Here is an 11,672-nt window from a genome sequence, read left to right as displayed (position 1 = left end):
GAAGAAGGTGCTCTTATTTCAGCTGGGAGCATACGCCAAAGCCCCGGAGCAGCTACAGAGAAAAGCCCGTCCTTGGTCGCCACCAGATGAGCCGGAGGTAGCTGTAACCAAACCTCTCCAGAAGATTGTAACAGGCGGCAGCAGGTTTCATGACAAAGAAGGCGCTCCCTTAAACCCTGGGCACAAGTCATTAAGGGCTTTATAGGTGTATTTGTATTTGTATTTTGCCCGGAAACAAATTGGCAGCCAGTGCAATTCTTTTAAAATTGGTGTTATGTGGTCCCTTCATGTTGTCTCCGAGACCAATCTGGCTGCCGCATTCTGTATCAATTGCAGTTTCTGAACTACATACAAAGGCAGCCCTACGTAGAGCGCATTACAGTAGTCAAGCCTGGAGGTTTCCAGCATATGCACCACTGTTTTAAGGTCATTTACCTCCAGAAATGGACGTAGCTAACATATCAGCCAAAGCTGATAAAAAGTGCTCCTGGCCACTGCCTCAACCTGAGAAACCAGGAAGAGCTTTGGATCCAGGTGCACTCACTTTTTCAGGGGGCCGCTATGGAACCTTGGCCTCCATTCTCTGGCTCTGGCACTGCTGCTACTGTTCCTAGCTATCCCAGAAATGCCAGTGCAAAAGGCCCAGAAAGAGGGACCTCTCAGTAATTAGCTGTTTTGCTGCCAGTGTTGCCCTGCTCCAGTTCCCATTGGATCCTACTGAAGTCTTTTAGGCCTCTAGCAACTTCACTGCAGACAATACGCTCAACAAACAGCAAACTGCCAATCAATCTCAGTTCAGCACCCGCTTCAGGTAGGTGCCCTGTGTGACTGCCTGGCATGCCCTCTCCTAAGGCTGGCCCTGGGCAGGCGCGTAACAACGATAGGGCAGGGGGAGACAGTTGTCTGGGGGCCCCACTGCCTTGGGGGGCCCCCCAGAGGCACCTCACATGACTCCCCATTGCCCCCTGCCCAGCCCCAAGGCCCCTCAGCCACTTGCCCTGTTCGCCGTCTCTCCTGCTTGTTCTGCTGGCCCGCAATCGAAGCAGCAGGCAAGCTGCCAAGAGCTCCTTTTCTCCCGCCTCTCAGCTGATCGGCGGGTGGGCGGGGCTTCCACGGAGGCCTCGTGTAGGCCTCTGTGAAGCCTGAACTCGAGTAGGGCCCAAGCCAGCCAGGAAGGAGGAGGCAGCCAGAGTGGCCACCACTGTTCTCTGAAGCAGAAGACCCCTTGCTGCCAGGTAGAGTGTGAACTGCTTTTTGTGGTTACCTTTCCCGCCCCCCCCCCCGCCATATATAGGGATCTGCTTGCCATAGGGCTTGGATATGGGGGGGGGGGAGGGACTGAGAAGTCTCTGAATATTTATTTTGAAACAGCTTGGAAAATTTGCTGACTTAAAAAAAACTATCTAAAAAGTCCTATAAGTGGCTTGTTTCATGGCAGAAAATTGCAAAAACTTCTGGAACAGTATTTTATTAATTTTATTTATTCATTCATTCATTTATAAATGCACTTATGTTCAAGTTGTTTTGCAACCCAGAAGGTCTGAGTGAGAACTGTGAAGCATGTCTTGTGCTTTTATTTTATTTTATTTTTCTTGTGTGTGAACTGCTCCCCAATAACTTGCAGGGACTTCAGGGTAAATCTCGCCAACATGTGAATGCAGCACCTCCATTCCAGAGGAGATGTGTCTTAAAGGGCTTTAAAAGCCTCCTGTGAAAAACCTCCTGGAATCAAACTTGACTGAATTTGTTCAGAATTCTGAGAAAACAAACATAGGCTCACCCTGCATGGTTGAAAGTCTCCTTGGCTAATCTGCAGCGAGGGGGCCATTTTAAACATTCATCTTTCTAGTGTGTTCTAGGCATTAAAAGTAAAACAAATGTATAGTACTCAATGTATATCACTATATATTGTGACGTGTGCGTGTGTGTATTCAGTGAAATGTATTTCCAGGCAGCATACTTATTTTGGAATATCAGACTTAAATCCTTGGGGGCCTGGGGTGTGCGGAGGCCCTGGACTTTGAGTGGGGGGGCCCCATTTTAAAATCTCGTCTCTGGGCCCACTCCAACCTTGCTACGCCCCTGGCCCTGGGCATGCCCTATCTGATCAGATATTGCTCTGTGATTACTGGACACAAATGATACAAACTCTTACCCTGCATGCTTGCATGCAGAAGGTTCCAAGTTCCCTCTCAGGCATCTCCAAGATAGGGCTGAGAGAGATTCCTTCCTGCAACTTTGGAGGGTCAGGTCCAGGCCTCCAAATGGCTTAGTTCTTAATATATAAGTGAAATAACTGTGTAAAAACTCAATCTATTTCTAGATTCAATGCAGAGTAAAAAGAACAGGGCATTAGACTGGACCAGTTTCAAACCGTGACTCCTGAGGATGTGGACAAGCTGCTTGGGGCGGTGCAGCCTACCACTTGCTCTCTGGATCCTTGCCTGACTTGGCTGCTTCTGTCTAACAGGGAGATTGTTGGAGGTGGCCTAGTAATGCATTGCTGAGGGAAGGTAGGGTGCCTCCTTGTTTGAAGGAGGCAATGGTTAGACTGCTTCTTAAGAAGCCTTCCCTGGACCCCTTAGCGATGTATAATTATAGGGCAGTCTCCAACCTCCCTTGGTTGGGCAAGGTGATTGAGAGGGTGGTGGCCAACCAGCTCCAGGCGGATTTTTGGGTAGATTCCAGATGGTGGAGCTTGGTGACAGTTGCTCCTAAAAGTGGGAGCTGTTATATGGAGTCCCTCAAGGCTCCATTCTGTCACCAATGCTTTTTAATGTCTACATGAAACTGCTGAGTGAGGTCACCAGGAGATTTGGTGCAGGGTGTTATCAGTATGCTGATGACACCCAAATCTACTTCTCTTTTTAATCTTCATCATCAGGAAATGGCATTCATTCCCTAAATGCCTGCCTACAGGCAGTAATGGGCTGGTTGAGGGATAACAAATTGAAACGGAATCCAAGCAAGAAGGAGGTACTCATTGTAGGGCCTCAGAATTTGAGTGATGAGTTAGAGCTTCCTGTCCTTGATGGGGTTGCACTCCCCTGGAAGGAGCAGGTATGCAGCTTGGGGGTACTCCTGGACCCAGGCCTCATCCTGGTATCTCAGGTGGAGGCTATGGCCAGGAGTGCTTTCTATCAGTTTTGGCTGATTCGACAGCTGTGTCCATTCCTTGGATGACCTCAGAACAGTGATGGATCAGCTGGTAACCTCTAGGCTTGACTATTGCAATGCGCTCTATATGGGGCTGCCTTTGTTCGTAGTTCGGAAACTTCAGTTAATTCAAAATGCGGCAGCCAGATTGGTCTCTGGGGCAACTCGGAGAGACCATATTATGCCTGTATTGAAGCAGTTGCACTGGCTGCCAATATGTTTCTGGGCAAAATACAAAGTGCTGGTTATTACCGAGTTATCTTAGAGAGCACTTTTTTCTGCATGATCCCCACCAAACGTTAAGGTCATCTGAGGAGGTCTGTCTTCTGTTACCACTGGCACGACTGGTGTTGACTCAGAGGCGGGCCTACTCTGTAGCTGTCCCAGGCTGTGGACTGTACTCCCAGCAGAAATCTGTAGTCTGAGTTCATTGTTGGCCTTCAGGAGAGTCCTTAAGACCTATCTGTTTGGCTTGGTCTTCCCAGGGTTTAAAACTGTTTTTAAACAGTAAAGGTTTGGCCTGGTTTTCCAGGAATTAAAAAATTGTTTTAAATGTTTTAATAATGGTTTTATGTTTTTTTAAATAGTTTTTGATATTAACAATTAATTGATTTTAGTTTTATTTTAATGTAAACTGCGGTATAGAAATCCAGTCAATCAATCAATCAATCAATCAGTCAATACCATGCTCCACTGGTGAGCTTCTTGAGATCATAGGAACATAGGAAGCTGACTTATACTACCGAGGCAGACCATTGGTCTATCTCGCTCAGTATTGTCTACCCAGACTAGCAGCAGCTTCTCCAAGGTTGCAGGCAGGAGTCTCTCTCAGACCTATCTTGGAGATGCCAGGGAACCTTCTGCATGCAAGTATGCAGGTGCTCTTCCACGATCAGCCCCATCCCCTAAGGGGAATATCTTACAGCCCTCGCATATAGTCTCTCATTCTTATGCAAACCAGGGCAGACCCTGCTTAGCAAAGGGGACAATTCATTCTTGCTACCACAAGACTAGCTCTGTTCCCATTGACCACAGACCAACGATTGGCAGTAGCTCTTCAAGGTTTTAGGCATGAGTCTTTTCTAGCCGTGCCTGGAAATTCCAGGGATTGAACCTGGGACTTTCTGCAGGCAAAGCAGAAGCTCTGCCACTGAGCTTCAGCCCCATTCCCTGAATGATCAGTGTTGAAAACAAAATGCTGATAGACTTTCGTCTGATCCAGCAAGACAAGTATTATGATCATGAATAATGAAATAAATAAATAACACACACACCACCTTCTGTTTAACAATTTGATTCAGCTCTGTTTGGAAACGATTACCTTTTTACGTACAACCGTTGCTGTTGAAGCTCAGTTGTGCTTCAGGATGTGTTTTAGGAACTACCTAGTGTCTCCTGTTTCTCAAACATAAGGATGAGTGAAGGAGGTTTAAACCTGTATGAATGGGGTTAATCTATCATCTATCTGAGTTAAAGAAACAATAGATCAAAGAAGAAGGCGGTAAACAAATTGTCTGTGATGGGTTTCTTATTAAGAGAGGACTGGAATGCTGATGCGTTTCATTAAGTTATGGTTCTGTATAATCATGAACATTTTTAGGATAAAAAAGCATAGTTCCAAGTGCAGATTCAGGTTGCCTTCTGGCTTCCTTGCATGACTCTTTCTTACTTTACAGTTTGTAGATATGATGTTCTTTAAAACGACTTTTCATGAAATGCCCTTTGTGAACAATGCTATGTTGCTGTCTTAAGCTTTGTCTATCTGACACTGCCTATATAGGATGTACTAGAAGCTATATCAGTAAAGTAATTTCTCTTGAGTTTTTGTCTTTAATTAATGTCATTACAATGTCCATATGAGCATGAACCCAATGATGTGGTGTAATTTCTGGACTGGAGCCTTGCACACCACATTTTCCTGATACAGCGAATCTAAATATTGAAGTGTGAGAAGTCATCTAACCAGAGGCAATCTGCAACATGGTGTTGTTCTCTTCTCTGCACAAGCAAACCTCGTTATAAGTGGAACCGCTTTTGGTGGTTTTGTGTATCCGTGGGTGGTAAAAAGATATCCAACCTCTCTATTTGCGGATACAAAAGGGTTAAAACCCACGTATCCACAGTTCCTGGAAGGCCGGAGGTCATTTCCCGCCGCCATTTTGACAGAGCCATTTTGTGGCTCTTCTCCTTACTTAAAAAAAGATTTTTTCAGTGGTTTGGGGGGACATTCTTGTCTCGACACAAGGAGAACCCACAAAGCACAGTAATGTAAATACTTTCTGTTATTTTTGCCTTAAATTGCTGTTTTTAAACCCTTTCCTGCTGTTTTTTCACTATTTCCCCCCATTCTGGAACCTAACCTCCATTTTTTCATAGGCACAATGCCTTGTTACTCGTGGTTTCATTACTTGTGGTAGTAGGCAAGGAACAGAATCCCTGTGAACAATGAGGTATACTTGCATTTCCAAAGCAAGGCAGGCTGTACAACCTCCTTTGGAGGACTTGCATATTTTTTGCAGGCCTGTTGAACATATGAAGCAGCCTTGTAGCCTGTCGGTCTGCTGAAGCCTCATGCAGAGGTCTTTGCCAGCCCGGACACCTCCGATTCTTTTGACTGGAGATGCTAGGGTACCTGTGGGGCCTAGTACACGCTGTGCTCTGTCAGTGAGCGACACCATCTATTTGTCTGTGTTTCTATGGGGGATGGCGTCGGTGGAATGCTCCAGATCTGCCTGCCTCTGGTGTACATTTAACTAATAGAATATTAATGAAGAGAGGGGGGAAAACACCCAGTCTTTTGTGGTTAGTTCCTGAAACGTCAGAATAAGGAGCAACATGTTTCGCATTACTGATGTACCTCCTTGAAGGAAACCCCTTTTTCCCCAGGCGGCCCATCTGGTCCGCATCATAGTTGGCCATCCTTCTTCTCTGCCTCCCCATCCCCAACCCCCTGGTCTCTCACCAGTAGGAAATCTCAAATTCTTTAAGGCTATAATATGATATGCAGTTACAGGCTCATATCCTCGGACTCATTGGTGCGTGTGTAGTGTACCCAGGAATAGGACAGCAGCTAGTAGCCCCAAGCCAGCTGGAGGGACTATTGGCCCGCGGTAACATACATGCTGTGCATGGAGAAGATCCCATGTTTAACCCCGGGCATTTTCTGACCGGGCTGCAAAAAACATGGACTGAAACCCTGGAGAGCTGCTGCCAGTCAGAGTAGACATCACTGAATTAGGCGGCTCAGTGGTCTGACTCAGTAATAGAAACATGGGAAGCTGCCTTATACTGAGTCAGACTCTTGCTCTATCTAGCTTAGGAACATAGGAACAGCGGCTCCAAGGTTTCAGACAGGGATCATTCCCAGCCCCAGCTGGAGATGTTGCTAGAGATTGAACCCAGGACCTTTTGTGTGCAAAGCAGACGTTCTACCACTGAACCTTGGGTCCTCAGCAGAAGCTGCTGCCTAGGGAGTCGGACCATCTAGCTGATCAGTGTCTGCTCTGACAGGCAGCAGCTTCTCCAAGGTTTCAGACAGGGATCATTCCCAATCCTACCTGGAAACGCTGCCAGGGATTGAATCTGGGACCTTCTGTATGCAAAGCTGATGCTCTGCCACTGAAGCTTTTAAAACTTTTGAAAGCACTGCTTCCCTTTGTGGGTGCACATTTTTCTTTTGTCCCACTATTCTTGGAACAATACCAAAGCAGGCAAAACCTTGCCCAGTTAACAAAATGTTAACTGGGCAAGGTGAGCACCTTTCAAGTGGGTGGAGAGCAACTGTCTCATTCACCCCAGTATAGTTTCTCTCCAGTGGCTGTTGCTGGTATTGTGTGTGTGTGCGCATGTGCGTGCATGTGTACGCATGCGATTTTAGATTTTGAACTCTTGTGGGATAAGGAACCATCTTCTTTTTTTTGCTCTGTAAATTGCTTTGAGAACTTTTGTTGTTGTTGCTGAAAATTCGAATATACATATGTTTAATAACAACCATAAGAACTGTGAGTGCTTGTTCTGTTCTCAAACCGTCTTCAGTTCTCTGAGAGAGAAAAAGGCTGACATCCAGTCTAACGCTGGGTGCGTGCCTCTAACAACAGCAGACATACAGCACTACTAGCCCTTACGCGAGTCCCTATGTTTCTGAAGTCTGCTCTTGCTCAGGAGTGTGACCATTTTTTAAAATTTTATTTAAATAAACACAGTATACAGAAAGAAATTACATTTCCCCCTAAAAATTTAAACTTATTGATTAATAAGATCTCTCAAGAAGTATAATTTCACAATGTGCAAGACAATGTATAGGAAACATGTCTTTCCAAATCTGAAGAGCAGGCAATGATCTTCCATAGGCTCTTTGATTAATGAACATCACGTACTTTATAAAAGCATGCCAAATCTCAAACAGAAAAAAAGAAAAAGGTTTTTCATTGTCTCAAGTGACGTCGCATTGAATGTGTTAAGTTCTCTGGGGTGGCAACAAACCAACGTTTATTGTACCATTCATTTAAGGACAGTGTTTCATATTTCGGCTTGGGACCAGGCTATTTAGGAGAGCACCTCTTCTGTCATGAACCTGCCTGCCTTTTACGATCTTCTGGAGCTCATCTGGTGGCGACCCAGGACCAGGCTTTCTCTGTGGTTGCCCCAGGGCTTTGGAATATGCTCCCTGCTGAACTAAGAGCATCTCCTTCTCTGTTTGTTTTCAGGAAGACCCTCAAGACTTACCTGTTCTCTCAAGCTTTTGATTAGAATTTTAATAATTTTAATAATTTGTTTTATATTGTTTGTATCGTGTTTTATGTATTTTAACCTGCGATTAAAAAAAAAAGATTGATTGATTGATTGACTGCGATTTTAATGTTGGGATTTGTACACCGCCTAGAGATTTACATATTAGGTGGTATAAAAATATGATAAATAAAATAAAATAATTTCCATATTTCTTTTTGCTATCACCATTCTGGCTGCAATCTGCATAAAAACTATTAATGCTTTTGAAGAAAGTGTGACTATTTTCGACACTCTCCCTGTGCTCTGGAAGCACTCTGTTACAATGGAAACATGTCCCCGAGGGCCCGGGATGTGTTTCCATGACAACATTGAACTCCTGGAGCATGGAGAGAGTGCCAAATATAGTTGCGCTCTTGCTAGTGTAAGGGCTAACACCGCAGGTAGACTCTTATTAGAAGCACACACACATACAGTGTCAATCGGGATGGCAGCCACTGTTTCTCTCCACCCAAAGGATCCTAATCTTCTTCCACCCTAGATCAGGTATCCCCAAACTGCGGCCCTCCAGATGTTGCTGAACTACAACTTCCAGCATACCCAGCCACAAAAAATTGTTTCTAGGGATGCTGGGAGTTGTAGTTCAGCAACATCTGGAGGGCCACAGTCTGGGGATGCCTGCCCTAGATGATGCATATCAGCTAGCAAACCATTCACAAAAACTCCAGCCTACCTGTCTAAAATGAAATGGAATTCAGATGCAAGGCATGGAATAATTGCATGGATTTTGGCCATGAGTCAGAGATCTGTGCTGAAGCCTATAATAAGTGCAAAGTTCCAGGGGTTCTATAATGTCTGTAATGAGTCTAGACTCCACTTTTTATATTTTTACCTGAATATTTTATACTTCTGGATCATATATTTCATAAAATATATACAGTCAGAAAACTTCAAACAAGCTCCTAACTTGCCAAAGGCAATTTCACAGCTTGTACGCCAACCTTACAGGTCTTGATCAGTGATCGTGTTAATAAATTTTTATATGAGGTAATCCGGCTATTTGGGGGGGTAAAAAACATTAATTAAAATGCATGGAATGCCTGGAGGGAATCAAACAATACTGTAACCAACATGTTTCATCCATTTTATCAAGGATTACGCACAGATTGTACAAGGACTGTAGCAGCAGGCCAAATCTCAATAGCCTAGAGGTCTGTGGGGGGAAAGAAACCTACATTGCCTAGGAGGTAGGTTAGCATTTAGAAAACACTTGAAATTTCTGTAGTTTTCAAGTTATTGTTGGGAGGAAAAAACAACTGAATTCTTTAGAAGAAAAGGGAAAAATGTATACTAGCTGACCCCGCACAAGGCATCTGTGCGCTGGTTGGGGCCAGCCGTGCCCCCCTCCCATAGAGCATCTGTGCCCCTATTTCTCTCCCCTTTGGCTCTCCCCCCCGCCTCAGTTTGCTCCCCCCCCCACCTCAGTTTGCTCTCCCCACAAGCCTTCTGCCCCATTCTCCTCCCCCCCCCAGCTTCGGGTTCTCCTCCCTGCCTGCCGCCGCTTGCCTTTTCTCCAGGGCAAGGCCGTCCTGCCACCGCCTCCCGCCTCCTCCTCCCGGTGGCCTTAGTCCGCCGGCCGGGCTCCTTCTCAGCCCGGCGGGGCTTTGCCTGCTGGCCAGCCTCAGTCACCTCCTCAGGCTGGCGGGGCTTCACCCGGCGGCCGGGCTACTCCTCAGCTCGGCGGGGCTTTGCCTGCTGGCCAGCCTCAATCTCCTCCTCAGGCCAGTGGGGCTTTGCCTTCCGGCTGGCCGGCTCCTCATGAGTGTGAGGAACTCTCGCAAGAGTTCCGCCACGCATGTGATTTCCGCCAAGCATCCCCACACATCTGTCCGGTTTCGAGAATTAATTAAGTATATAGATATTTGGATTACATCACACGGATCTTCTTAACCCTAACTCAGGAAAAGCCACCCTCCTCTTATATGTTTGCACTGTTTATTTCTTAGCTTTCCACCATGGAGCTCAAGCATACACAGAGTTCTCAGAAGGGCTGCAACAAGGTTTTAGTGGGCCCAGGGAAAAATGAAGATGGGCCCCCATCCTGAGATCGGCAATTAGCTCAGGGATGGCCAACCTGTGATTCTTCAGCTCGTGTTGGACTACAGCTCCCATCATCCTCAGCCACACTAAATTGCAGCTGAGTGATGGGAGTTGTAGTCCAACAAGAGCTAGAGAGCCTCAGGTTGGCAATCCCTGAATTAGCTGAAGAAGTCTGTCTTTTCTCAGACAGGGAAGCAAACCATCTGATAAGGCTGCCGTGGTCTCCCAGCCAGGCATGAACCACACCCAGACCTGTTTAGCTTCAGCAGCATTACTACTAAGGCCTATAGCTAGAAATTTTGCGGTGAGGGAACCTAAAGGGGTGGGGAATCATTGCAGAATTGAAATACCAGTAGCCCAATCTGTTTAAAGTTATTCAATGGTACCAAATCAAATTTAATTTTTTAGAATTTAAAACTGAGGGCTTCATGCTTGTCATTAATGCTAATATCTTTGCATTCACTGGCTAGAACCCCGGGAGCAAGTTCACTTCTTAGTGAGCAACTGGGGGCTGGCCTGCTTTCCCTTGTATCTCCACAAGTAAAAAGGACTAGAGGCTTACTTCAGTGTTCTTCACTGAACACTTCAATGGTGGCCCCCGTCAACCCTAAATGCAGCCCCCTGACTAATTGTTTTATGGGCTTGTGTGAAGCTTCGGCCAAAGCTGAATACTCTGCACTGCCCCCCCCCCCGGCACCATTCTTATTTAATTAATTTTAATTTATTTATTTAACACATTTGTATACCGCCCAAAACGCAAGTCTCTTGTAAAAGTTCTGTTTACAACAAAACAATAAGAACAACAAATAAAAAGGTTAAAACACTACAACAGTTTAAAATGTAACACGTTAAAACTATTAAAAACACAATTAAAACAATATCTAATTAAAAGCCTGGGTGAACAAATGCATCCTGACTGCCCTTTTAAAAGCTGTAAGAGATGGGGAGGCTCTTATTTCAGCAGGAAGTGTGTTCCAAAGCTTCAGGGCAGCAATGGAAAAGGCCTGTCCCTGTGTAGCCACCAGACCAGCCGGTGGCAACTGCAGATGAACCTCTCCAGATGATCTCAATGGGCGGTGTGGTTCATAACAAAGAAGACGTTTTCTTAAATACCCTGAGCCCAAGCTGTTTAGGGCTTTATAGGTTATAACCAAAACCTTGTATTTTGACCAGAAACTTATTGGCAACCAGTGTAGATCTTTTAAGATAGGAGTGATATCTCCGAGATGACACGGAGAGATGACACTTTCTGAGATGACCCAGAGACCAATCTGGCTGCCGCATTCTGGACTAACTGCAGTTTCCGGACTATGTACAAAGGCAGCCCCACATAGAGCACATTGCAGTAGTCAAGTCTGGAGGTGACCAGCAGATGTAGGACTGTTCTGAGCTCGTTTATCTCAAGAAATGGATGCAGCTGGTGTATCAGCCAAAGCTGATAAAAGGCACCTCTGGCCACTGCCTCAGCCTGGGACACCAGGGAGAGGTTTGTGTCCAGAAGCACCCCGAGATTGCGTACCTGTTCCTTCTGGGGAAGTATGACCCTATCCAGAACTGGCAGATCAAAATCATCTCCTGAGTTCTGACCCCGCAAAATAAGTACCTTCGTATTATCTGGATTCAGCCTCAGTTTGTTATTTCTCGTCCAATCCTTCACTACCTCTCCAGGCAGACATTCTTACTGTGCA

The 11,672-nt window shown here is 45.7% G+C and overlaps 1 long non-coding RNA gene across 5 annotated transcripts in view; it reads left to right on the top strand.

Moving 5' to 3' along the window:
• Window positions 1-1,100: 1,100 nt before the first annotated feature.
• LOC128325282 (uncharacterized) overlaps window positions 1,101-11,672 on the top strand; it is a 138,675-nt gene continuing 128,103 nt past the window's right edge. For all 5 annotated transcript variants that reach the window (XR_008307346.1, XR_008307345.1, XR_008307342.1 and 2 more), the window contains exon 1: window positions 1,101-1,235. This is a non-coding gene — a long non-coding RNA (uncharacterized LOC128325282). The remainder of the gene's footprint in view (window positions 1,236-11,672) is intronic.

Source organism: Hemicordylus capensis, chromosome 4 (assembly GCF_027244095.1).
Source record: "Hemicordylus capensis ecotype Gifberg chromosome 4, rHemCap1.1.pri, whole genome shotgun sequence".
Taxonomy (NCBI): Eukaryota; Metazoa; Chordata; class Lepidosauria; order Squamata; family Cordylidae; genus Hemicordylus; species Hemicordylus capensis.
The sequence above is the reverse complement of the archived record's forward strand: the minus strand, read 5'-3'. Positions and strand labels throughout refer to the sequence as shown.